Below are 27,173 nucleotides of genomic sequence, written 5' to 3'. Positions count from 1 at the left end.
AGAGGAATACGAACAAATGATAAATGCCATTGTAAATGCTCAGAAGGGAATACTACAGCCTCATATAATTAATCCAGTCCAAATTGTAAAATACCTAAGTTTAATACGGGAAGAACTAAAAGATGTAAAGTTTCCTGTTCCTCTTACGGAGTCCTCAGGTTATCTATTGTTAAGAATAATTGATTTAGATGTTTTCATCTCGGGTAGCATACTAGGATATGTAATTAATATTCCATTAATAAATAATAACAATTTCAATTTGTATAGAGTACTCCCACTACCAAAAGAAATTCCAAACATGAAAGGTAAATATGTGTACATACAGCCACAGAAAGAATTCTTACTAATAGATGAATCCAAAAGGCAGTACGCGAAACTTTCTGCGGAGGAACTAAAATGCAAGGAGCTAAGTAAAAATAGGAGACTGTGCAAACAAGCATTCGCCTTGCTGTCAACAGTCGACCACGAAGGGTGCGAAGCCAAATTGTTGCAACCGGTAAGAGAAATTCCGGAAGATTGTGTGCGAAAAATAGTCGCACTGAATCAGAGCCTTTGGACTCATCTAAACAGTAACGAATGGCTATATGTAGCACCGAAGGAAGAAGGCTTAACAGTATTGTGTGGAAGGGAACCACCAAAGGACCTAGTAATAAAAGGGGTAGGAAAAATTAGTTTTTACAGTAAATGTGAGGGGTATGGCACTAGAGTGTTCATACAAACAGATATAGTGATTCAGAGTAATGTGACGAAGAAAGACATAGTTCCGCAGATCAATCTAGAATTCGATTGTTGCGTGGTAAACAAGGAAAAAAGGAATGTCTCAACGTTAGCATTAGATTTGCCATTGGACCAGGTAATAACACAGTTAGGCGACTTGAAAGTCGCAGGAAAAAGACTGGATGATGTCCAGAAGATGGTAGAGAGACAAGAGGAGGAAATGAAGTACTCCAGGTACTTCACACATTACTCCATAACTACGTATGTAGCCATATCAATGGTTATTCTAATCATAATAACATGCTGTTGTAAAAACTGTAAATGTTGTAAAGACTGTTTTAAAAGTATATGGAAATATTTTGAAGACAGTGATTGTTGTGGAAAAGTATGTATAAGAAATACCATAGTGAACCAATACCCAGAGACTAGTTCAGCTAGAAGACACAGTAATAAAGAAACTGAAGAGATAGTAATTTATGAAAGATGTGGAAAAGACCAAGGTGATACGGTCGCTTTCAGAAACAGACGTTAAATAACTGTATTTGAAATGTGTAATTGAAATGTAACTGTATTTGAAATATGTAATTGAAATGTAACTGTATTTGAAATGTAATTCTAATTGAAATGTGAATGTATGTATCAATGAAAGTGTCTTTAGATTTTAATGCAAATGCTTTTGACATAACTGAATGTTAGGCATGTATAATATAATTGTATTATTGTGTGTTTAATGAATTTGACTTTACTAAATGAAAATGAAAAATATAACATATCAGATGCTAATGTAATAAACAAATCTGTAAAGCATGTAATGGAAAAAAGAAATAAAAGAGTCACAATTGACGCTACTCTGAGGAGTAACAAGGTGTTGTAACCGCAGAAAAGCCAAGTCTAAATGCAGTTGTTCTCAGACGATACACCAGAAATCATACGGGGAGATAGAGTTAACAGGGGACGCCAGGCGTGTCAGAGGGGTCACAAAAGATAACGACGCAGCCAGATAGCCGAGGCGGCGGTCCAAGCGGCCAGGCAGCTGCGCGTGATAAGCAAGGAAGCAGACTCAGCTATTAAGATAAAAAGGGCGCTCTGGGCAGGTCCCTTAATAAGCAATAACTTACAGTATCAACACTCTTGGCTAGAGGGAGAAGTCTGGGAGCGGAGAGAGAAAGAAAGAGGGCCCTAGGTGGGGACCGCACTACGTCATGAGGAGCCAATGAAGGGCTCAGGACGCAGTGCGTGACCATATAGGGAGAGGTCCCTCTACCCCTCCACCCAGCTCCTGAAGAAAAGTACTGAAGTTAATACTAAAACAATCCCTAATAAGGAAAAGTTGCACTCGACGCTACGTCATGCCAAGCGCTGGCGGGGTCGAAGGGGAAGAGCTAACAAAACTCGGAGGTACGCCGCTCCGGGGATCTGTCTCTCTCGGGTTTAGGCAGCGACGGGAGTCAGCGTGAGTAGCAGCCGACTTGGGCTGAGGGCGGGCTGCAGGCAGACAGTTGGAGATAGTCGCCGATGAGCGTTTAGGCAGCGACCGCGGGACTCTGACGTAGGGTGCTAGTGTGGGCAGCAAAGTGCTGGAAAGTTCTATCAGGCAGCCAGAACGGTGGAAGTCAGTCACCGTCTCTGTAATGGGCTTGGCTATTCTGTAGGTACAATCACTACGCAGTTAGGGTGATCTGTATTCTTCATGAATAAATTAGAACTTTTATAACGTCCATACGAGTTTACTTCTACCAACATCCTAGCCTTGTACCTTCACACCAGGGAATTTAACATCTTAGCCAGATCAAAAGTCTCCCTCTCAATTAGGTCAACCGGCTAATTCCCGTTTACGAACTGTGTCGCTCAATCCCTCGCAAAACCCACGCTTGGGACGCGACAACGTGAACCGTATGTGCAGTTGGCGGACTTTGAGCGAGGGCGTATAGTGGGCATGCGGGAGGCCGGGTGGACGTACCGCCGAATTGCTCAACACGTGGGGCGTGAGGTCTCCACAGTACATCGATGTTGTCGCCAGTGGTCGGCGGAAGGTGCACGTGCCCGTCGACCTGGGACCGGACCGCAGCGACGAACGGATGCACGCCAAGACCGTAGGATCCTACGCAGTGCCGTAGGAGACCGCACCGCCACTTCCCAGCAAATTAGGGACACTGTTGCTCCTGGGGTATCGGCGAAGACCATTCGCAACCGTCTCCATGAAGCTGGGCTACGGTCCCGCACACCGTTAGGCCTTCTTCCGCTCACGCCCCAACATCGTGCAGCCCGCCTCCAGTGGTGTCGCGACAGGCTTGAATGGAGGGACGAATGGAGACGTGTCGTCTTCAGCGATGAGAGTCGCTTCTGCCTTGGTGCCAATGAAGGTCGTATGTGTGTTTGGCGCCGTGCAGGTGAGCGCCACAATCAGGACTGCATACGACCGAGGCACACAAGGCCAACACCCGGCATCATGGTGTGGGGAGCGATCTCCTACACTGGCCGTACACTTCTGGTGATCGTCGAGGGGACACTGAATAGTGCACGGTACATCCAAACCGTCATCGAACCCATCGTTCTACCATTCATAGACCGGCAACGGAACTTGCTGTTCCAACAGGACAATGCACGTCCGCATGTATCCCGTGCCACCCAACGTGCTCTAGAAGGTGTAAGTCAACTACCCTGGCCAGCAAGATCTCCGGATCTGTCCCCCATTGAGCATGTTTGGGACTGGATGAAGCGTCGTCTCACGCGGTCTGCACGTCCAGCACGAACGCTGGTCCAACTGAGGCGCCAGGTGGAAATGGCATGGCAAGCCGTTCCACAGGACTACAGCCTGCATCTCTACGATCGTCTCCATGGGAGAATAGCAGCCTGCATTGCTGCGAAAGGTGGATATACACTGTACTAGTGCCGACATTGTGCATGCTCTGTTGCCTGTGTCTATGTGCCTGTGGTTCTGTCAGTGTGATCATATGATGTATCTGACCCCAGGAATGTGTCAATAAAGTTTGCCCTTCCTGGGACAATGAATTCACGGTGTTCTTATTTCAATTTCCAGGAGTGTATATATAATAACAAACGTGATTCTACAAACAACGTCTCTCAGAAACATATGAGTCAAGATAATAATTACAAACAATGACAACCGTGCACTGTAAATCGCATCGTAAACAAAGTAATGTAACTAAAAATTCAGCCGACTGGCCTCAAGTGTGGAAAAAAGAACGAAAAGTCTTAATTTTTGCCGATAAGCATGGACGTCAGAATGCAGGAAAGGTGGCAGATACAAAAACTATCACCAGTGTGCACGCCTTTGTCAAACCAGGAGCAGGCATTGCAGAAGTCACAGAAACAGTACTAAAATCGTGTACAAACCTTGAATCAAAAAACTGTGTCGTAATCTGTGCAGGAGCGAATGATATTGCCAGAGATAAAGGTAGTGAACTCATCACTGTTCCTGAAAGTGTGCTACCCAAATTAGGTAACAGAAATGTAGCTGTTGTAAATCAACCCCACAGATACGACCTACCTCCTTGTTCACATGTAAATAAATTAATAGGAAGAGTAAACAAAGAGATCAAGTATGCAAAAAATTTCTGCATGTGAACTTAATAAGTGTAAGCACGTTAGACAGACCCATGCATACCTGCCATGGCCTTCATTTAAATCACAGTGGGAAACAATTTTTGGCTGAAGAAATCTGTCGTTTAGCAAATTTGAGTTACAACAGGCATAGTATAGAAGCAGTATAAAGTACCTTGGACAAATGGGTTATAAAGAAGGATGCGATGGCACATAAAAAGAGAGAAAGACGTATTTTAGGGAAGTAGACTGTATCACAAAAATTGCAGAATTAAACCGCAAATACACACTGAAGATGGTACACTAGAATGTGCAGTCACTGAGAAACAAAGTTGGTGCAATAAATATACTCCTCAATAGTGAATGGAAAGATGTTTCAGTTTCATGATTTTGTGAGCATTGGTTAGAATATGAGTATTTTAAATCCTTCAAAATATTGCATTTTAACCTTGCATACTGCTTTTGTAGAATGGAATCAAAACATGGGAAACTTGTATACATAAAGATAATGTAGATTGTAAGAGTACAGTCTATATTTGCACAATAGGGTGTGGAAGAGACCTTGAAATCTCAGCTGTTGAGTTAATGTCTGAAAAATCTATTATTTTATGTGTGTATAGATCTCCTGTTAGGAAAATAAGTGTTTTTTTTTTCAAAAAAAGAAACTGGACCTTGGTTTAGGCAAACTCAAGACAACTGGGAAAACAGTGGTACTGCGAGGAAATTTAAATATTGACTTTCTGAGCCATAGACTTCACGGGGAAAGTTCTTAAATATTATAAAAGCCTACAATCTTTGTCTGTCTGTTAGCTGTCCAACACACTTAACAAAAACTAGTGCCACTCTCCTTGATCAGGTATGTGTAAACTGGGCAAGTGCACATCAGAAAACTTTGATACTGGCTATAGTGACCACCTTTCGCAATTACTAACCATATCTGTAAATCACATTTTGTCCAGTGTACAAAATATTAACCATAAAAGGATATATAGTCAGAAAAATATTGAATACTTCCAGTATGTAATCAACAAACAATCTTGGAGAGAAGTATATGATACCTCTATTACCAATGAAAAGATGGAAAATTTTTTGAACATCTTCAAGCATAACTTTGACGGTGCCTTTCCACAAAGGAATGTGATTTCCAGAAGCACAGACAGATTCAAAAACTGGATTACATCAGGCATTAGAGTATCTTGTAAAAGGAAGTGGGAACTTTTTCTACAGTCAAAAACTGACAGCAGTCCAGAATGTATTAGTTATTTCGAAAAATACAAGCTAGTTTTGAAACATGTCATAAAAGAGGCAAAAATTAACGAAAATGACAAATATATTAGGAATTCATCCAATAAAACTAAGTCCATGTGGAAAGCTGTGCAGGATATTACGGGGAAGAAGACAGCTCACAAAAATATTGTGGTATCGCACAATGGGAAGAATGTCACTGACCATAGAGCAGTTGCAAACAACTTCAATTCTTATTATGCAACCGTTGGTGGAAAATTAGTGAAGGAAAAATTTGGAAATCCACCTAATACGACATGGAAACAACTTTCATCTATTGAAATAAATAATATATCCATGTTCCTCAGTATAATAGGCCCAACAGAGCTCCTAAATGTCATAAATTCACTGAAGAGTAATTATTCAACTGGTACTGATGATATTCCAGATTAAATTATAAAAATAACAGAGAAGACAAATATTGTCTCCTTTATTAGACATATGCAATTCTTCCTTATCATGTGGTGTCTTCCCACAGCAACTGAAAATGGCAAAAGAAATACCACTATATAAAAAAAAGTGTTCAGCAATGTATTGGTAACTATAGGCCTGTGTCTCTACTGTCAGTGTTTTCGAACATTATTGAAAAAGTGTTCCTTTCACAAATAACTCCATTCTTTAACAAGAATAATATTTTTTCTTGATGTCAACAAGGCTTTAGACCACAGCAGTCAACTGAAACAGCCACTTTCAACCTGATAAACCATGTCTTCAATGCAGTGGACAACCACCGAAATATCTCACGTATATTCCTGGACCTAACAAAAGCTTTTGATGTGATTGATCATTCTATGCTCCTGAGGAAGCTTGAATAGTATAGTGTAAGAGGTGTGCCAAATCAGTGGATTAAATCATATTTCGAATATCGTTCTCAGGTAACTGAAATTAAGTATGTGGAAGGAAACGAACTCCAGGTACACCTTTCAGAACCATGTGGACTAAGTCATGGTGTTCCACAGGGCTCCACTTTTGGACCTCTTCTTTTCTTTGGTATACATTAATGATTTCCCATCACACGTTAAGGATTCTGAATCTGTACTGTTTGAAGACGACACTATTTTATTGATTGAAGGAAATAAAGAAGAAAATCTCACTGCATCTGCAAAATATATTACAAAAGAAGCTCTGAATGGTTTACCAGAAACAGGTTAATAATTAATCCCCAAAAAACGGTACTCATGAATTTCCACACAGATCAAAATATAAATGTGGCACAACCCATAATACGTATAGATAACCATATCACTAGTGATGTCAGAGAAACTAAAGTTCTTGGGATTCATATACAGGAAAATCTTAAATGGAGCACTCATATCACATCCCTAAATTTAAAACTAGCAAAAAAGAGCTGTGTGGTAAGAATTCTTTGCAATAATACAGTGCAGAAACGGTTAGTGCTATATACTTTGTTTGTATACACTGAATGCTGAAGAACAGTATCATTTTCTGGGGAAATGTGCACCAGGCCATGACAGTTTCAAGGAAACAAAAGGCAATTATAAGAATAGTGAAACAAGTGAGCAGTGGAAAACCATGCAGACCTTTCTTTCAAGATATAAAGATCTTATCCATTCCCTGCGTTTATATACTGGAAGTAGTCATACATGTCAAAAAAAAGTATACCGAGAATAGAAAACATTTTACCTCAAAATAAAAGTGTCCATGATTACAGTACCAGGTTAGACAGTGACATACATGTTAATCATTGTAAGACCACACTATGCGAAAGAGGTGTATATCATGCAGGAACAAAATTATACAACAGATTACCAAGACATATAAAATCTCTACCTGAACTATAGAACTTTAAAAAGTCTGTTAGAGCTTACCTTTTGAAAAAATGCTACTATTCAATCTCACAGTATCTCATGCAAGAAAAAATGTAATTTGTGTCTTTAATTGTAGAAATAAGTTTAAAATATACAGTAGTTTAAAATATGACAATAATTAACTGTATAGATCCAACTTGTTATAAAAATTTAAATAATGTATGTTTGAAGTTTGAAAAACCAATAGATGAAAAGGTTTTCTGTCCAATATCCTGTGTACGATATGTGTACTGAAAAAGAGATTTATATGAACAAATAAATATATAAAAACTGCACAAAGCATCGATGGCCTCTGCAGCCACGCACTCGTCTTACTTTTGTATTTGCAACCATGTTACTGGCTTCTCTGTCATTAGTTAGTTTTAGTTTTTGATACAAATCGCATTATTTCATATCTGTTTTGGCCAGTCAACTCGACTACGGCGGTTACCCTCCTCCCTTATTTCACACTAACTGCAGGTTTTTTTACGACCACGCAGCTACAGGCAGAGTTTCCATGACTTATGTTTAAAATTCTGGTATTCCGAGCGTCTTTTAATCACTAACTGTGAGGGTGCTGCCATCTATTGGTGACAGCACGGGACTACAGTTGCTACTGGGCCCTGCCTAGCTCTATCGACCCGCTACCTCAGCTGTCAAAACACACGCCCGGCTCAGCCGCGCCCTCCCTTCAGGTCGCAACAGGTCGCACGCCCACAGCCTTGCTTACTTTCAAAGTTTGTCTTATTTTCCAGTATGTACCGTGTCAGGAAACACCGAAAACACAACACATTACCGCGACTCATGCGGTGCACGACACCAGTTGCCATTCAAAACAGCTTCCATTTATCTCGAAATGGGTAAACACAGGCCTCGCATAATTTTCGAGGGAATCTTGTACGATTCTTCCTGCAAAATAGTGGAAAATTCAGGCAACGATGATAGAGGTGTGTAGCGATCACTCACATTCTTCCCCACAGTAAACCACAAAGGCTCAATAATATTGAGATCTGGTGAGTGTGATGGTCAGGGACGATGCGACACTTCATCCTTGGCTCGCAAAACCGCAATGGGAGCTTTTTAAACAGGGACCATGTCGTCTTGGAACACAGAGTTACCACTGTGGAACAAACACGTACCATCGTATGGAACTGTTCAGCCAAAGTAGCTGCGTAATATTCGGCAATAATGAGACCTTCCAGAGTAACCATGGAGCTCATGCAATACTTCAATTTGACTGCCCACATCATCACCGAACCCCACCACGTTTCACTCTTAGTACGCAAATTAGGACAGAAGTTGAAAAGAGTATGGAAAAAGACTGATCTGACCAAATGACACTCGTCCATTGCTCCATACTCCGGGTTTTATGGCCTTGGCACCATATTTTCCTGTTACAAGCAACTGCATCACTGATGCGTGGTTTTGGAACTCCAACTCATCCTGCATTTTCCTCCTTATATAACTCCCTTCGTGTTGTTTTGGTGCTGTCAGTGCTGCAGTGACTTTTGCAGCTGTCGTCGTCTTATTTTTTGTCACACTCCTCTTCAATTACCATATGCCTCGAGCACTCAACACACAGTTCCGTTGCATTATGACTTAGCGGATGATACACTACTGGCCATTAAAATTGCTACACCATGAGGATGACGTGCTACAGACGCGAAATTTAACCGACAGGAAGAAGGTGCTGTTATATGCAAATAATTAGCTTTTCAGAGCATTCACACGAGGTTGGCGCTGGTGGCCACACCTACAACGTGCTGACATGAGGAAAGTTTCCAACCGGCGTTGCCTGATGAAACGTTATTGTGATGCCTCGTGTAAGGAGGAGAAATGCATACCATCAGGTTTCCGACTTTGATAAAAGTCGGTTTGTAACCTATCGCGATTGCGGTTTATCGTATCACGACATTGCTGCTCGCGTTCGTCGAGATCCAATGACTGTTAGCAGAATATGGAATCGGTGGGATCAGGAGGGTAATACTGAACGCCGTGCAGGATCCCAACGTCCTCGTATCACTAGCAGTCGAGATGACAGGCATCTTATCCGCATGGCTGTAACGGCTCGTGCAGCCACGTCTCGATCCCTGAGTCAAGAGATGGGGACGTTTGCAAGACAACAACCATCTGCACGAACAGTTCGACGACGTTTGGAGCAGCAGGGACTATCAGCTCGGAGACCATGGCTGTGGTTACCCTTGACGCTGCATCACAGACAGGAACGCCTGCGATGGTGTACTCAACGACCGTGCGGCCACACCGCGCGGCGAAGCATACTCAGACGGTTGAAGTGGTTCAGGTGACCGCTCCAGACATGTGGGGAATCTGGGTTCAAGTCTCGGTCCAGCACATATTTTCATGTGTTACAATCGGTAATGTCCTCATACCTAATACAGTTAATTTCAGAAGGATTCTGGAATGGCGAATAACTTTCAAAAATTTCTCTTTTACACTATTTTTGACAGACTCTGTCTTGTATCCTCTCTACATCTACATCAAATATAGTCACTTATTTTGGTGCCCAAATAGCAAAACACATCTGCTATCTTCACTGTCTCATTTCTTAATACTATGCCATCAGCACGGACTGATTAAATTGTCACTATTTTTCTTTTGCTTATAATCATCCCGTACGCTCTTTTCAAGGAACTGTGCAACTCAACTGCCCTTCCAAGTCCCTTGTCGTCTTTAACACAATTACAGAGTCAACAGCAAATACCAAAATTTTTGTGCCTTGTTCCGAAAGTTGAGAGGAGGTTATCCTTTCTGGCTAGTCACATCTGACTAGAATGGAGTAGTATGCTAATGACAGACAGAAAGTGACAGAGGCACATAGAATTACAAGGTTGGAAATGACAGTGATTGCAGAGACAGTAGTAATTAGCGTTGCTTGCTATTGCTTTATTGGTATTTTATACCTGGAAGTGTAAAAGGCAGCCCCTGGACATTCTGGAGCTGATGAAAATGAGGTAGTGAGGGCCCGCCACAGCGGTCGCTACCTTGCGATGCAAGCAGCGGTATCTTTTCACAGCTGGGTCCTGAACGTACAACAGAGAGAAAGCGGCAGAACGGGCTTTGTGCGGGGGGGGGGGGGGGGGGGGGGGAGGTGACGAGGCTCCAGACTTCGGTCCCTCCCGATCTACTACAATGTGATAGGACGCAGTTTTGGCCGTAAAAATGCGATCTCTCCCCGCCCCCCCCCCCCTCCCCCACTGTTTCCGTCAGCCCACCCTGCGGACAGAATAGAATACCTGCATCTGCAGGTGGACGAAAAAAACACTCCAATAGCTTCTGGGAATTTAAAGAAATGCTATTTTCGGCATGCAAGAGTATAGCTTCCAAATGTAGATAATATTTTTAGAAAACTGACCAAAACACAGCACCGTCAGTGCTGTTATTGTAGGGCGGGTATCTCCCCCATCCGATGCTAACAGAGCAGAACCTATTGTTTCCTGTTGTTTTCCCACAGTAGAAAGATCGTGTTGGGGGGAAGAACACGCCTTCCCATCGGTAGGCGGGTTGTGACCTCCAGCCTAAGTTCTACTTTTTGACAAGTTGACTGGGAAAGGAGCTTTTAGGGAACTAATGGAGGCAGAAGGATAGACTTCATATAATTATACACTACTGGCCGTTAAAATTGCTACTCCAAGAAGAAATGCAGGTGATAAACGGGTATTCATTGGACAAATATACACTCCTGGAAATGGAAAAAAGAACACATTGACACCGGTGTGCCTGATCCACCATACTTGCTCCGGACACTGCGAGAGGGCTGTACAAGCAATGATCACACGCACGGTACAGCGGACACACCAGGAACCGCGGTGTTGGCCCTCGAATGGCGCTAGCTGCGCAGCATTTGTGCACCGCCGCCGTCAGTGTCAGCCAGTTTGCCTTGGCATACGGAGCTCCATCGCAGTCTTTAACACTGGTAGCATGCCGCGACAGCGTAGACGTGAACCGTATGTGCAGTTGACGGACTTTGAGCGAGGGCGTATAGTGGGCATGCGGGAGGCCGGGTGGACGTACCGCCGAATTGCTCAACACGTGGGGCGTGAGGTCTCCACAGTACATCGATGTTGTCGCCAGTGGTCGGCGGAAGGTGCACGTGCCCGTCGACCTGGGACCGGACCGCAGCGACGCACGGATGCACGCCAAGACCGTAGGATCCTACGCAGTGCCGTAGGGGACCGCACCGCCACTTCCCAGCAAATTAGGGACACTGTTGCTCCTGGGGTATCGGCGAGGACCATTCGCAACCGTCTCCATGAAGCTGGCCTACGGTCCCGCACACCGTTAGGCCGTCTTCCGCTCACGCCCCAACATCGTGCAGCCCGCCTCCAGTGGTGTCGTGATAGGCGTGAATGGAGGGACGAATGGAGACGTGTCGTCTTCAGCGATGAGAGTCGCTTCTGCCTTGGTGCCAATGATGGTCGTATGCGTGTTTGGCGCCGTGCAGGTGAGCGCCACAATCAGGACTGCATACGACCAAGGCACACAGGGCCAACACCCGGCATCATGGTGTGGCGAGCGATCTCCTACACTGGCTGTACACCTCTGGTGATCGTCGAGGGGACACTGAATAGTGCACGGTACATCCAAACCGTCATCGAACCCATCGTTCTATCATTCCTAGACCGGCAAGGGAACTTGCTGTTCCAACAGGACAATGCACGTCCTCATGTATCCCGTGCCACCCAACGTGCTCTAGAAGGTGTAAGTCAACTACCCTGGCCATCAAGATCTCCGGATCTGTCCCCCATTGAGCATGTTTGGGACTGGATGAAGCGTCGTCTCACGCGGTCTGCTCGTCCAGCACGAACGCTGGTCCAACTGAGGCGCCAGGTGGAAATGGCATGGCAAGCCGTTCCACAGGACTACATCCAGCATCTCTACGATCGTCTCCATGGGAGAATAGCAGCCTGCACTGCTGCGAAAGGTGGATATACACTGTACTATTGCCGACATTTTGCATGCTCTGTTGCCTGTGTCTATGTGCCTGTGGTTCTGTCAGTGTGATCATGTGATGTATCTGACCCCAGGAATGTGTCAATAAAGTTTCCCCTTCCTGGGACAATGAATTCACGGTGTTCCTATTTCAATTTCCAGGAGTGTACTAGAACTGACATCTGATTACATTTTCACGCAATTTGGGTGCATAGATCCTGAGAAATCAGTTCCCAGAATAACCAACTCTGGCCATAATAACGGCCTCGATACGCCTGGGCATTGAGTCAAACAGAGCTAGGATGGCGTGTACATGTACACCTGCCCACGCAGCTTCAACACGATACCACAGTTCATCAAGTGTAGTGACTGGCGTATTGTGACGAGCCAGTTGTTCCGCCACCACTGACCAGACGTTTTCATTTCGTGAGAGATTTGGAGAATATGCTGGCCAGGGCAGCAGACGAACATTTTCTGTATCCAGAGAGGCCCGTGCAGGACCTGCAACATGCGATCGTGCATTATCCTGCTGAAATGTAGGGTTTCGCAGGGGCCGAATGAAGGGTAGAACCACGGGTCGTAACACATCTGAAATGTATCGTCCACTGTTCAAAGTGCAGTCAATGCGAACAAGAGGTGACCGAGACGTGTAACCAATGGCACCCCATAACATCACGCCGGGTGATACTCCAATATGGCGATGACGAATACACACCTCCACTGTGCGTTCACCGCGATGTCGCCAAACACGGATGCGACCGTCATGATGTACGCACAACCTGGGTTCATCCGAAAAAATGACGTTTTGCATACGTGCACCCAGGCTCGTCGTTGATTACACCATCGCAGGCGCTCTTGTCTGTAATGCAGCGTCAAGGGTAACCACAGCCATGGTCTCCGAGCTGATAGTCCATGCTGCTGCAAACGCCATCGAACTGTTCGTGCAGATGGTTGTTGTCTTGTAAACGTCCCCATCTGTTGACTCAGGGATCGAGACGTGGCTGCATGATCCGTTACACCCATGTGGATAAGATTCCTGTCATCTCGACTGCTAGTGATACGTGGCCGTTGGCATCCAGCACGGTGTTCTGTATTACCCTCCTGAACCCACCGATTCCATATTCTGCTAACAGTCATTGCATACCAACGCGAGCAGCAATGTCGCGATACGATAAACCGCAATCGCGATAGGCTACAATCCGACCTTAATCAAAGTCGGAAACATGATGGTACGCATTTCTCCCCCTTACACGAGGAATCACTACAACCTTTCACCAGGCAAGGTGTTTTGCCATTTGTAACTTAAATTGCCATTTACGTAACGTAAATCATTTGCATATGACAGTATCTTCTTCCTGTCGGTTAAATTTCGCGTCTGTAGCACGTCATCTTCGTGGTGTAGCAATTTTAATGGCCAGTAGTCTACTGTTGCCCAAAGTTGGTGGCAAAGCGGGAAACTGATTAGAACAGTAAATAAGAAGTCTATAGATGTGGGATCGGGCAACCGAGTAAGTATCATTCAAAGTCGGAGGACGTCAGTGGAGCATACACACGACTGGCAGTGATTGAGGGACACTTGAATTTACTACAGTTCGGCGCCAGTCAACACAAAAATGGTTCAAATGGCTCCGAGCACTATGGAACTTAACGTCATCAATCCCCTTTAACTTAGAACTACTGAAACCTAACTAACGTAAGGACGTCACACACATCCTTGCCCGAGACAGGATTCGAACCTTCGACCGCTGCAGTCGCGCAATTCCGGAACAAAGCGCCTAGAACCGCTCGACCACCGCCGGCGGCCAGTCAACGCAGCTCACGGCAAAATTATGCTGCAGTAGCTTGCCAGGGATAGATAGGCACAATAATTTACTCGTTTGTATAGAAGCGGTGGCCTCAAGAATGGTCGCTCTGCCCCACTAGCAGAGTTATCTCCACTCGTTGACAGTTCCTTGCCATGCAGTCACTGCATACCTACCATACAACTTAGCGCTTCTGTAAGTATGATAGGATCGCGTCAACATGACTGATATCCTTACTCATATCCGGATCTTGCCAAACAATAATCGTGATTGTTCATGTAAACTGTTATATGCCATTTGAGATGGTGTAAAGTAAATGTCCAATCCTTCCTACCTTTAACGTTGTTTATGAAATTAATTCTGGATATTATATTCTACGACTTTTTTTCATAGCTAGTAAATTCCACGTCATAGAAAAGAGTTACAGAAGGTTCAGAGCTGGCCGGTGTGGCGGAGCAGTTCTAGGCGCTTTTTTCGTTTGGAACAACGCTTCCGCTACGTTCGCAGTTTCGAATCCTGCCTCGGACATGTATGTGTGTGAAGTCCTTAGGTTAGTTAGGTTTAAGTAGTTTTAAGTTCTAGGGGAGTGATGACCTCAGATGTTATGTCCTGTAGTGCTCAGAGCCATTTTGAGAATGTTCAGAGAGACCTCACTCATAGACCATTGCTCAGTCTCCTTTACACCAGACCTTGATACCAAAAATCTGTTGCCTGACTTCGCTAACTAGCACCGAACCCTGATGAGAGATGTGCTACTGGAAGTAGAGTGTTCAGATCAGATAGAAGAAGTATAAAAAAAGGGTGAGGCCTCAGAAACTTTAATTTCTTTCCAAATTTCTCCTTCCTTTCTTCATATCTCGCTCATTGTACAAATTAAATAAAGTTGACTCTTATGAAGGTAGTTTCGTATGGACAAGAAGCATATTCAAGTTCCCTTCTTATTTTTTTTATCCCTGCTACCTTCAGAATTTCAAAGACAGCAGTGCAGTCGGTATTTTCAGAAGATATCTCTAAGTCTATAAATGCTAAAAGTATAGTTTTTATCTCTTTCCTGTCGTAAACGTCATCCACCGGGATTACTGCCACTGCTATGATCAATGTGAACATACCCAACAATTAGTGTAGTAGCACCAGATCGGCGAGAACATTTTCATGTTTTCGAATTTTAATGGATACTGCATTTTGTCTACCTTAAATTTTCATGCATTACTTCAGGTACTTGGTGCAACACAAGGCTGGATAGCGCTAAAATGTTTATGGCAGCATCACTTGCTGCATGATAATGAAAAGCTCATATCCTTCCCAATTTTCGCACTAAACTAAAGGGTTGTCTTACAGTAATTCATTTCGTTGTATGTCTTCCTTTACGTATATGCCACGAACACATGAATACTACAATTAAAGGACTCTTTGTTAGAAAGTAAGACATCTCTCTGGCAGTTGATGAGGCGTTCAGTTTCTGTTGGTTGCCAAGGTAAACCTGGCGTGCTGGAGCTGCCGGTAATCAGTGTTGAATACAGTCGAACGTAATGCGTTAAAGCAACAGCGGTGACCTTTTAATAGTTTTGGAGCGAGTAGCGAAATGACCATCTAACACGCGATTCGGAAAGGTCAAAGGTCTCATTATCGGACACCAAGCGAAGTACTCAATTTGGGAAAACAGTAATTTCGTCTAAGACGCAGAGGAGACGTTTTCATACCTATTACCAACGAACCTGCCTCCGAAAAGGGAGTGACTATCGGCGTAGAGGTATCTGCTTCGAATCGCGCTGGTGGAAGATTATTACATCACCATAAATTAGCTGTAAAGGGAAATAAAGGAGGCGGGTTCATTGTTTCTGACCACGAGACTGACCATCAGTGCCCTGCGTTACAAAGAAGATCTCCTATTTTGTAATGTAGCGAATGCGTCTGATACTGTTGCTCGGTGTTCATCCGTCGGATAGGTTCGTTAAGTTCAGAGGCTCGAGAATAACAGATTATAAGTTGATTCTGAGATTCCCCTCCCCCTTTTCCCTTATCGTCATTAACAACAGAAAAGCAACTCTACATGGAAATATCAGAGTCATTTACAGTGAGTATCACACTGCCTCCAGTTCATACATAGCGGAGTTGTTCGAACGCGTAGTAGGAAGAAACATTTTGGCATTAAACGATTGAACCTATCCCTCGAGTCTCACAGCAAGCAATACAATGTGACAGTTATCTGCTTTTTATTTCGAAAAAAATGCCTTTGCTACATGATACGTACATTTGTCAATACACTAAAGGACATGGGGAGAGTTACACCACAAAATACCAATACAATTATTATAAAGAAGAGTAGAAATGTTCATTACACGAGTATTACGTTATTAAGCTTTCATTCCCTTCCGAACTGATGTTCATCATCCAAATCAGTATGAAGTGAGGCCCCTACAGATACGAACACACCTTTGTATTCGTCGTGGCATGGAAGCAAACAGCCTCCGAGTGTAATATTGAGAAATTTCTTTCCGTGCGTGAAGCACATGTTCCGTTAGTTCATGATGATTGTTGCCTGGACGCTGATTTGAAAATATACCTCAGCCCGTCGCATCCCAGATATGCCGATTGTTTGTTGTTGTTGTCTTCAGTCCAGAGATTGGTTTGATGCAGCTCTCCATGCTACGCTATCCTGTGCAAGCCTCTTCATCTCCCAGTACCTACCACAACCTGCATCCTTCTGAATCTGCTGAGTGTATTCATCTCTTGGTCTCCCTCTTCGATTTTTACCATCCACACTGCCTTCAAATACTAAATTGGTGATCCCTTGATGCCTCAACACATGTCATAACAACCGATCCCTTCTTCTAGTCAAGTTGTGCCACAAATCTCTCTTCTCCTCAATTCTATTCAATACCTCCTCATATGCCGTATGAGTGACAAATAGGGAACCGCGCAGTCTGGTCAAGGATCCGTTCATTCCACAAGGCGATTGTGGTGTAAAATACAGTGTGGGATCCAGCAGCATCCTGCTGTGAAGTACTATTTGGTACCCTGAAGTGTATGACGATAGGGTTTACTATTCTTGGCACATACCTTGAAAAGGTAAGGGTCTCGAGGATGGCTACTTCCTGCCATCTTTCACTAGGTCGTCTATCGACACATTGGTGTCTATCTTACAGCCACAAACAGGAATGAGACTCATCCCTGAATGCCACAGAGTGCCACTCAGTGTCCTAGTTGACTCTGGTTCTACATCATCCAAGTCTCTGAGATCTCAGACCAGCTTCCAGTAATCTGTTGCCAGCTGTTCGTTGTGACACTCTACCTGTAGCTTCAGTCCGGATTTTAGCTGAGTTCAACTGTCTGTTCATCAAAGCTAGTGGAACAGTCCTTTGGAACCGGCAGGTGTGGACGTGCGGTTCTAGGCGCTTCAGTCTGGAACAGCGTGACCGCTACGATCGCAGGTTCGAATCCTGCCTCGGGCATGGATGTGTGTGATGTCCCTAGGTTAGTTAGGTATAAGTAGCTCTAAGTTCTAGGGGACTGATGACCACAGATGTTAGGTGCCATAGTGCTCAGAGCAATTTGAACCATTTTGAACCAGTCCTTTGGTCTTCTTGTGGTGTAGTCCACTCTTCTTACTGCGCCGTCGTCCTGATCTAACCTCGCGGTGGCCGAGCGGTTCTAGGAGGTTCCCGGAACCGCGCTGCTGCTACGATCGCAGATCCGAATCCTGCCTCGGGCATGGATGTGTGTGATGTCCTTGTGTTAGTTAGGTTTAAGTAGTTCTAAGTCTAGGGGACTGATGGCCTCAGATGTTAAATCCAATAGTGGTTAGAGCCATTTGAATTTTGAGCTATCCTTGTTTGCACTCGTTCTGCACGTCGACTGTATGCCTGACTTGTTGGTATTATGCTTCCATGTCCCTTACGTCAATCATTCAATCTTTATCAAAGTTCGAAAGATGATGACAAGCTGCACATGAATGTCATCCGTGCATGTTGTGTTGGGGACTCTGAAAAGTGGCATGCTATTTGGCTCATCTCTTTTCATTTGATTTGATAATAAATAATTGGCCTGGAGAAGAGTTGAGTTAGACATGCTCTGCCATTTCAAAATTTTCATGGATTAATGAGATTACAGTAATTCTATGCAGTGACTTCATCTCCTTATTAACATTCTCTATTTTAACCTGGTGCTCTTTATATTCATTGCTTTTCTTGGTCAGCTTTAGAATCGTTAAGCGCTGGGTATACGAGACTGGAATCACAGGCATAGCGAGAAACGCCTCTCAGTGAGCTGACAGAACATGGGCTTTTGCAGAACGCAAATGGGGGAGGCTTCACGCATAGTGGGTCACAGATTGTCAGGGCTAAAATCGCCTTAGCGAGCGTCATGCTGGCATCCTGCCTATTGTTTTATTTATGGCACGCTTCCAGCCTGGAAGGCCGAGCTCAAAACATTCGTTCCAGAAAATGGAACTCTGTCGGCAGGAGGTCGGCACAAGGACCATGTTAAGAAAAGTACGTTCAGCAGATGAACATCCCCCAGCGTTCCAAAAAACATGACAAAACTGCTCTGAGATACTACAGAGATGCCGCAGAATTGGCTGCTAGCCTCGAGGGCAATTTTTAGATTTTTCCAGGACCTGTGATGCCAGGCTAGCTGTTGGTAAGAGGACACCAATTGGGGAAACTGATGTGACATCAAGAGGACGTAACATGTAGAGGGAAGTTTTTTAGAAAAGGGATGAGGAAATTAAGTTCATTGCTTTCTGACATTTCACTTCTTGGCGAGATATTTTGTTAAAGAAACTATTACCACACTGGTGGACAGATATAACTTTTAAGAGGATTAGTAGTCGAGTTTTTCTTGGTGGGGAACAAAAGGAGCAATCAGTTCCTTATTGACTTAGAGGAGATACTTCGTCGCCGGACTTGGTGCTGAACACATAAACTCTCTGCAAGCTGCACTCTCAACTGGAACAGCCGACTTGGGTCCAAATTTCGAGCCTTCAAAAGGACGACTTTAGCATCATACTTCATGGCAGCTAGGTAGGGTGCCACCAGTCTGCTCATTTTTCGTCAAAGATTATGGTGAGCATAGCTAGCAGCTCCAGCTGATTGAGACAGTTCCAAGTTTGTAGATCTGAATCATAGTACGAGCTACTGTCCTGCATTCGTCATCACAGGCTTCTTCGGTTTTCTGTTCAATCAAACAGTCACTGCAATCGATGAATAAGAAGGGTGAGATAAATTTCGTAAAGTCAGGTACATGATTATTCCGAAACCTTCTAGTAATTTTGCCAACCGATAGTTCCATTTTTCTAAATCTCATGGTTACTTTTATGTTTGAAACTTTATTGATTTCAAGATTGATTCAGAAGTGTTTCCTTTTTAACGCTTACGTTTGCAGTAAACTAAAGAGTTCATTTAAATCTTGTTTTTATTATCACATTTAATGTTTTTATGATAATAAGCAAATTCTGCTGCACTTTGAAATTCATTGCTAGGGCTGAATTATTTCATAGTGTTAATCAGTTTGTGTACATAAATTCAGCATGGAGTCTCGAGGGTGTATCTGTATCAAGATTAATTCTCATTCAGTTAAATTCACTCACATGCGGTTTTTTTAACTCCACCTGAAAACTTCCAGTAGCAATAGAGACACCCCGACAGTTTAGATGTTTAATAATATAGTGTATCGGTTCCTCTGTTTTTAAAGTGCATGACAAAGCAACGAAGTGGATATCCCCGAGAAGATAGTAACGAGAGCGAAAGTTGGTATTGGCACATAGCCCATGGATGCCAAAAAACGCCCCACAGTCAGCCACGCTTCCTTTCTTCGTACACAGAACAATTTCGCCTCTATTCTCTGTTCATACGGAACCCGAAGTCCACCGACAAAATTTCTGAAGCTGTTCATGTTTATTTCCAGATTATTTTTATTTCAGCTGCCTATACAGAATCGTTTTATGCAATCTGCACCTTATCCACAGCAGAAACAGCATCCAGACAGGCAACAGTCACGTAATAGTGATAAATTTTATAAATTCCCTCTCAAAGCTTTGGGCGACTGTTAGCACATGGAATCATCCTGCAAAAAATAAAAGTGAGGATTGGGCCTGAGTTACACGGTATTCACTTAATCTTTCGTAAACAGTTGAGAGGTTATATAACGGAAAGTTGTTACATCCGTGCTTCACATTTTGATGTATCCTGTTAATTTCATTGTCTCCTATGATACAACACACTTCATGAGGCGACATTTCTGAACCGTTTACGAAAGATTAAGTACTATAAACGAAATAAACGTTGAGAGTTATCTAAAATCTGTATGACTACACGGCTAATTACGCAAGGAAAGATTGGAGACACTTGGATAAGTATGAAGGAAGTAAGGTATATCTTGGTCCAAAAATACCATTTACCGCATGGCTAATGATTGCGAGGAAAGACTTCATCTAAAAAGGCCTATTCACCTCTATAAATGCCGGCATGGAAATGATTAGTACAATCCGTGCTGCAGACACATATTGTTGTGAATCGACGTCCTGGGCAGGTTCCCAGCCTTCTTGCCCAAGGAAACTAATCTTATCGTTTCCTGACAGTCACCTAAAGCTCTGAGTGGGAATTCGCATCAATTACACGGCTGTAGTCGGTTGGCTACCGTTCCTGAGACAGACGTATTGGGGGATGAATAAAGGTAATCGGTACAGGCAGATGAATCACCTGATATATGGAGTCCGTGATCTTCAGTAACCGTTACGAAGCAACTTCATGCAAATATACTGTGTGATCAAAAGTATTCGGACACCCCAAAAATATACTTTTTCGTATTAGGTGCATTGCGCTGCCACCTACTGCCAGCTACTCCATACCAGCGACCTCAGTAGTCATTAGACATCGTGAGAGAGCAGAATAGGGCGCTACGCGGAATTCACGGACCTCGGGCGTGGTCAGGTGATCGGGTGTCACTTGTGTCATACGTTTCCACACTCCTAAACATCCCTAGGTCCACTGTTTCCGATGTGATAGTGATGTGGAAACGTGAAAGGACACGTGCAGCACAAAAGCGTACAGGCCGACCTCTCTGTTCACTGACAGAGACCGCCGACAGTTGTAGAGAGTCGTAATGTGTAATAGACAGACATCTATCCAGACCATCAAATGAGAATTGCAGGTTACATTGCAAGTACTATGCCAATTGGGCCGGAGGTGAGAAAACTTGGCGTTTCATGGTCGAGCGGTTGTTCATAAGCCACACATCACGCCGGTAAACGCCAGTCGACGCCTCGCTTGGTGTAAGGAGCGTAAACATTAGAGGATTGAACAGTGTAAAAACTTTGTGTGGAGTGACGAATCACGGTACACAATGTGGCGATCCGATGGCAGGGTGTGGGCATGGCGAATGCCCGGTGAACGTCATCTACCAGTGTGTGTAGTGTACCCTTTGTTGTTTTGCGTGTCACTATCAAAATACAGGCCTACATTGATGGTTTAAAAAGTGTGAGAAATCTTATGGGACTTAACTGCTAAGGTCATCAGTCCCTAAGCTCACACACTACTTAACCTAAACTATCCTAAGAACAAACACACACACCCATACCAGAGGGAGGACTAGAACCTCCTCCGGGACCAGCCGCACAGTCCACGACCGCAGTGCCTGCGACCGCTCGGCTAATCCCGCGCGGCATTGATGTTTTAAGCACTTTCTTTCTTCCCAGTGTTGAAGAGCAGTTAGGGGATGGCGACTGCATCTTTCAACACGATCGAACACCTGTTCATGATGCACGGCCTATCGCGGAGTGGTTACACGACAATAACACCCCTGTAATAGACTGGCCTGCACAGAGTCCTGACCTGAATCCTATAGAACACATTTGGGGTGTTTTGGAACGCCGGCTTCGTGTCAGACCTCACCGACCGACATCGATACCTCTCCTCAGTGCAGCACTCAGTGAAGAATGGGCTGCCATTCCCCAAGAAACCTTCCAGCACTTGATTGAACGTATGCCTGCGAGAGTGGAAGGTATCATCAAGGCTAACAGTGGGCCAACAGCGTTTTGATTTCTTGAATTACCGATGGAGGGCGCCACGAACTTGTAAGTCATTTTCAGCCAGGTGTCCGGATACTTTTGATCACGTAGTGTATCTATAGTATTCGATTGTGTCTTTTCTGAAAACAAACTTATCCCCTACACTGACGGTACTTGCTGCTGACAACAGTGACGCCTACTTTACTCTTCGACCTCAGTATTGCATTGAGCACCGTCGGTTCTGAATGGGATTTTCCCGGCAACGTTAGTTGCATGTTAACGATGATACACAATATTATAGGTAGGCTTACTGATGAAGAGTTATCTTATATGTACCTCGTGCATGGATTCACTGAATTCTATGGAAGAGCAGCACAACGACTATACGATGAGCTGTTCCCGGAACTGAAGCAGGTACAACATATTACTTTTGGATTTGTACATGGACGCTTTTTTTTTACGTCGTACGTTTTGACAATTCCACATTATAAGCTCTTCTACTGTTGTGAAGATTAACGAACTGAGTAAATCATGTTGTTGTTGTTGTTATGGTCTTCAGTCCTGAGACTGGTTTGATGCAGCTCTCCATGCAACTCTATCCTGTGCAAGCTTCTTCATCTCCCAGTACTTACTGCAACCTACATCCCTCTGAATCTGCTTAGTCTTTTCATCTCTTGGTCTCCCTCTACGATTTTTACCCTCCACGCTGCCCTCCAATACTAAATTGGTGATCTCTTGATGCCTCAGAACATGTCCTACCAACCGATCCCTTCTTCTTGTCAAGTTGTGCCACAAACTCCTCTTCTCCCCAATCCTATTCAATACTTCCTCATTAGTTATGTGATCTACCCATCTAATAATCAGCATTCTTCTGTAGCACCACATTTCGAAAGCTTCTATTCTCTTCTTGTCCAAACTACTTATCGTCCATGATTCACTTCCATACATGACTACACTCCATACAAATACTTTCAGAAAAGACTTCCTAACTCTTAAATCTATACTCGATGTTAACAAATTTCTCTTCTTCAAAAACGCTTTCCTTGCCATTGCCAGTCTACATTTTATATCCTCTCTACTTCGACCATCATCAGTTATTTTGCTCCCCAAATAGCAAACTCCTTTACTACTTTAAGTGTCTCACTTCCTAATCTAATTCCCTCAGCATCGCCCGACTTAATTCGACTACATTCCATTATCCTCGTTTTGCTTTTGTTGATGTTCATCTTATATCCTCCTTTCAAGACACTGTCCATTCCATTCAACTGCTCTTCCAAGTCCTTTGCTGTCACTGACAGAATTTAAATATCATCGGCGAACTTCAAAGTTTTTGTTTCTTCTCCATGGATTTTAATACCTACTCCGTATTTTTCTTATGTTTCATTTACTCCTTGCTCAATATACAGATTGAATAACATCGGGGAGATGCTACATCCCTGTCTCACTCCTTTCCCACCCACTGCTTCCCTTTCATGCCCCTCGACTTTTATAACTGCCATCTGGTTTATGTACAAATTGTAAATAGCCTTTTGCTCCCTGTATTTTACCCCTGCCACCTTCAGAATTTGAAACAGAGTATTTCAGACAACATTGTCAAAAGCTTTCTCTAAATCTACAAATGTTACAAACGAAGGTTTGCCTTTCCTTAATCTTTCTTCTAAGAAAAGTCGCAGGGTCAGTATTGCCTCACGTGTTCCAGTATTTCTACGGAATCCAAACTGATCTCCCCCGAGGTCGGCTTCTACCAGTTTTTCCATTCGTCGGTAGAGAATTCGCGTTAGTATTTTACAGCTGTGACTTATTAAACTGATAGTTCGGTAATTTTCACATCTGTCAACACCTGCTTTCTTTCTGATTGGAATTATTATATTCTTCTCGAAGTCTGAGGATATTTCACCTGTGTCATACATCTTGCTCACCAGATGGTAGAGTTTTGTCAGGACTGTCTCTCCCAAGGCCGTCAGTAGTTGTAATGGAATGTTGTCTACTCCCTGGGCCTTGTTTCGGCTAAGGTCTTTCAGTGCTCTGTCAAACTCTTCACGCAGTATCCTATCTCCCACTTCATCTTCATCTACATCCTCTTCCATTTCCATAATATTGTCCTCAAGTACATCGCCCTTGTATATGCTTCAATACTATAATTACATTATTACTCTCTAGAGAGACACCGGAGATAACGCGCTCATTGTACCTAAATACTCAGAAAATATCTCTGAACAACCTACGAAATTTTGTCTGTACAGTTCTAGTTCATCATGCATATGAAATACTGCAAAGTGGTATTTGAATTCGCGTGTTAACCTGCATCCAAAGTTTGGTAATCAGAAAAATGGCTTCACCTGAAACGGCCGATTCACCTCTATAAATGCCGGCATGGAAATGATTCACACAATCTGTGCTGCCGAAACACATCGTTGTGACTCGACGTCCTGGCAGGTTCCTGCCCTTCTTGCACAAGGAAATTAATCTTAATGTTACTGTAGACTGGATAACATGGAAACATTATGGTATTCCAGGTCAGCCATTCATCTTGCTGCCTGGAGCACGGAGAGGAAAAACGGTGCTAATTAACCTTTTACTACCCTACTGCAGGAACGCACTTAAGCAGAAGCCATTATGCTGTTGCACAACGAGGAAAATTACTGCGATACACTGTTTCTCATTCTGTTTGCGAGAAAAGTACAGTGACAATGTCGCGAAAGAGTCTTTCCTCGCATTGTCACTGAATCTTCTTTCGCACAGTGTAAAATAATAACTTAGCTGCTGTCATATGATTATTTCTAGTTCAAATGAAGATATTGCAATGGTTATTTGTGAGCCCAAAGGAGTTTCTTCCTGTTTCATTGAAAGAGGTATTGAAGAAAGTTTTAGAAAAACCTTAAATTGGGACAATAGCCGTATGTCACTTTTTAAATCTATCAGTTTATTTCAGACAACAAACTATCCCAAGGTATCTGTATCCAATGAAAAAGTGATCACAAACCAAAAAAATCATCGTATACTCATAAAACTATCGTCACAGTATTTATACATACAAAACACGACATTGCCGCGCGGGATTAGCCGAGCGGTCTACGGCGTTGCAGTCGTGGACTTGTGGCTGGTTCCGGCGGAGGTTCGAGTCCTCTCTCGGGCATAGGTGTGTTTGTCCTTAGGACAATTTAGGTTAAGTAGTGTGTAAGCTTAGGGATTGATGACCTTAGCAGTTAAGTCGCATAAGATTTCACACACATATTTTTTTTTTTTTTTTTTTTTTTGAAAGACGACATTGATTGTAGGAAATGTGCGTCCGGTCCTGATCATTTATCTTCTTTTACATTATTCATTAACTGCACCGATATTGTACTGCAGGAAGGAAAGAAGAAGGAAGACTGATGTTTGAAGTCTGGTCGACGTCGAGTTACTAGGACAAAGCACAAGCTCGGTTTTATTCAGTAATGGGGATGCGAATCATCCGTTCTCTTTCAATGGAAGCACCCCTGCTTTCGTCTGGAGTGTTTAGGTAAATCACGGAAAAGCTAAATGAGGATGGCCGGACGCGGATCTGAACCGTCGTACCCCCTGATGAGAGACCAGTGTGCTAACCAAAGTGCCACCTCGTTCGGTATAGGGTGCAGGAAATTACCTGATTTATACACTCATGTTCATAAATAACAGAACACTTTGAACGACCAGAGATAGGACGTTCGCATTCACGGGACATTTAAATTACTATGTTCTGCAGAAGTGATTAGCTTTTGAACCATGTCGGCTCACGGGTTCAATGTCAACATCGATATTGTCACTACAAATAGAAGGTAATGGATCAGTGTAACTTGATCAGACGTGCAGAATGTGATGAATCCATCCAGGACACTGCTGCTCGTGGGAGACGAAGTGTTTCGCCAGTGTAACGAGCGTGTGCAAAATGGTTCACGGAAAAGCATAGAAAACGACGCGATGGGTCAGGTCGCACCACCCAGACCGCCCCACGAGAACATCTACACCTCATCCGGATGGTATTGCAGCACAGATCTGTGTCCTCCTCGGCTCTGGCGTAGCAGTGGAACAGTGTAACACATCCTACACTATTGGCCACTAAAATTGCTGCAGCACGAAGATGACGTGCTACAGACGCGAAATTTAACCGACAGGAAGAAGATGCTGTGATATGCAAATGATTAGCTTATCAGAGCATTCACACAAGCCTGGCGCCGGTGGTGACACCTACAACGTGTTTTCATGAGGAAAGTTTCCAAGCGATTTCCCATACACTAACAGCAGTTGACCGGCGTTGCCTGGTGAAACGTTGTTGTGATGCCTCGTGTAAGGAGAAAAAATGCGTACCACCACGTTTCCGACTTTGATACACGTCGGATTGTAGCCTATCGCAATTGTGGTTTATCGTATCGCGACATTGCTGCTCACGTTGGTCGAGATCCAATGACTGTTAGCAGAATATGGAATCGGTGGGTTCAGGAGAGTAATACGGAACGCCGTACTGGATCACAACGGGCTCGTATCATTAGCAGTCGAAATGACAGGCATTTTATCCGCATGGCTGTAACGGATCGTGCAGCCACGTCTCGATCCCTGAGTCAACAGATGGGGACGTTTGCAGGACAACAACCATCTGCACGAACAGTTCGAAAAAAATGGTTCAAATGGCTCTGAGCACTATGGGACTTCTGAGGTCATCAGTCCCCTAGAACTTAGAACTACTTAAACCTAACTAACCTAAGAACATCACACACATCCATGCCTGAAGCAGGATTCGAACCTGCGACCCTAGCGGCCGCGCGGTTCCAGACTGTAGCGCATAGAACCGCTCGGCCACTCCGCACGAACAGTTCGACGACGTTTGCAGCAGCATGGACTATCAGCTCGGAGACCATGGCTGCGGTTACCCTTGACGCTGCATCACAGACAGGAGCGCCTGCGATGGTGTGCTCAACGACGAACCCGGGTGCACGAATGGCAAAACGTCATTTTTTCGGATGAATCCAGGTTCTGTTTACAGCACAATGATGGTCGCATCCGTGTTTGGCGACATCGCGGTGAACG

Source organism: Schistocerca gregaria, chromosome X, assembly GCF_023897955.1.
Source record: "Schistocerca gregaria isolate iqSchGreg1 chromosome X, iqSchGreg1.2, whole genome shotgun sequence".
In the NCBI taxonomy this organism is placed as follows: Eukaryota; Metazoa; Arthropoda; class Insecta; order Orthoptera; family Acrididae; genus Schistocerca; species Schistocerca gregaria.
The sequence above is the reverse complement of the archived record's forward strand: the minus strand, read 5'-3'. Positions refer to the sequence as shown.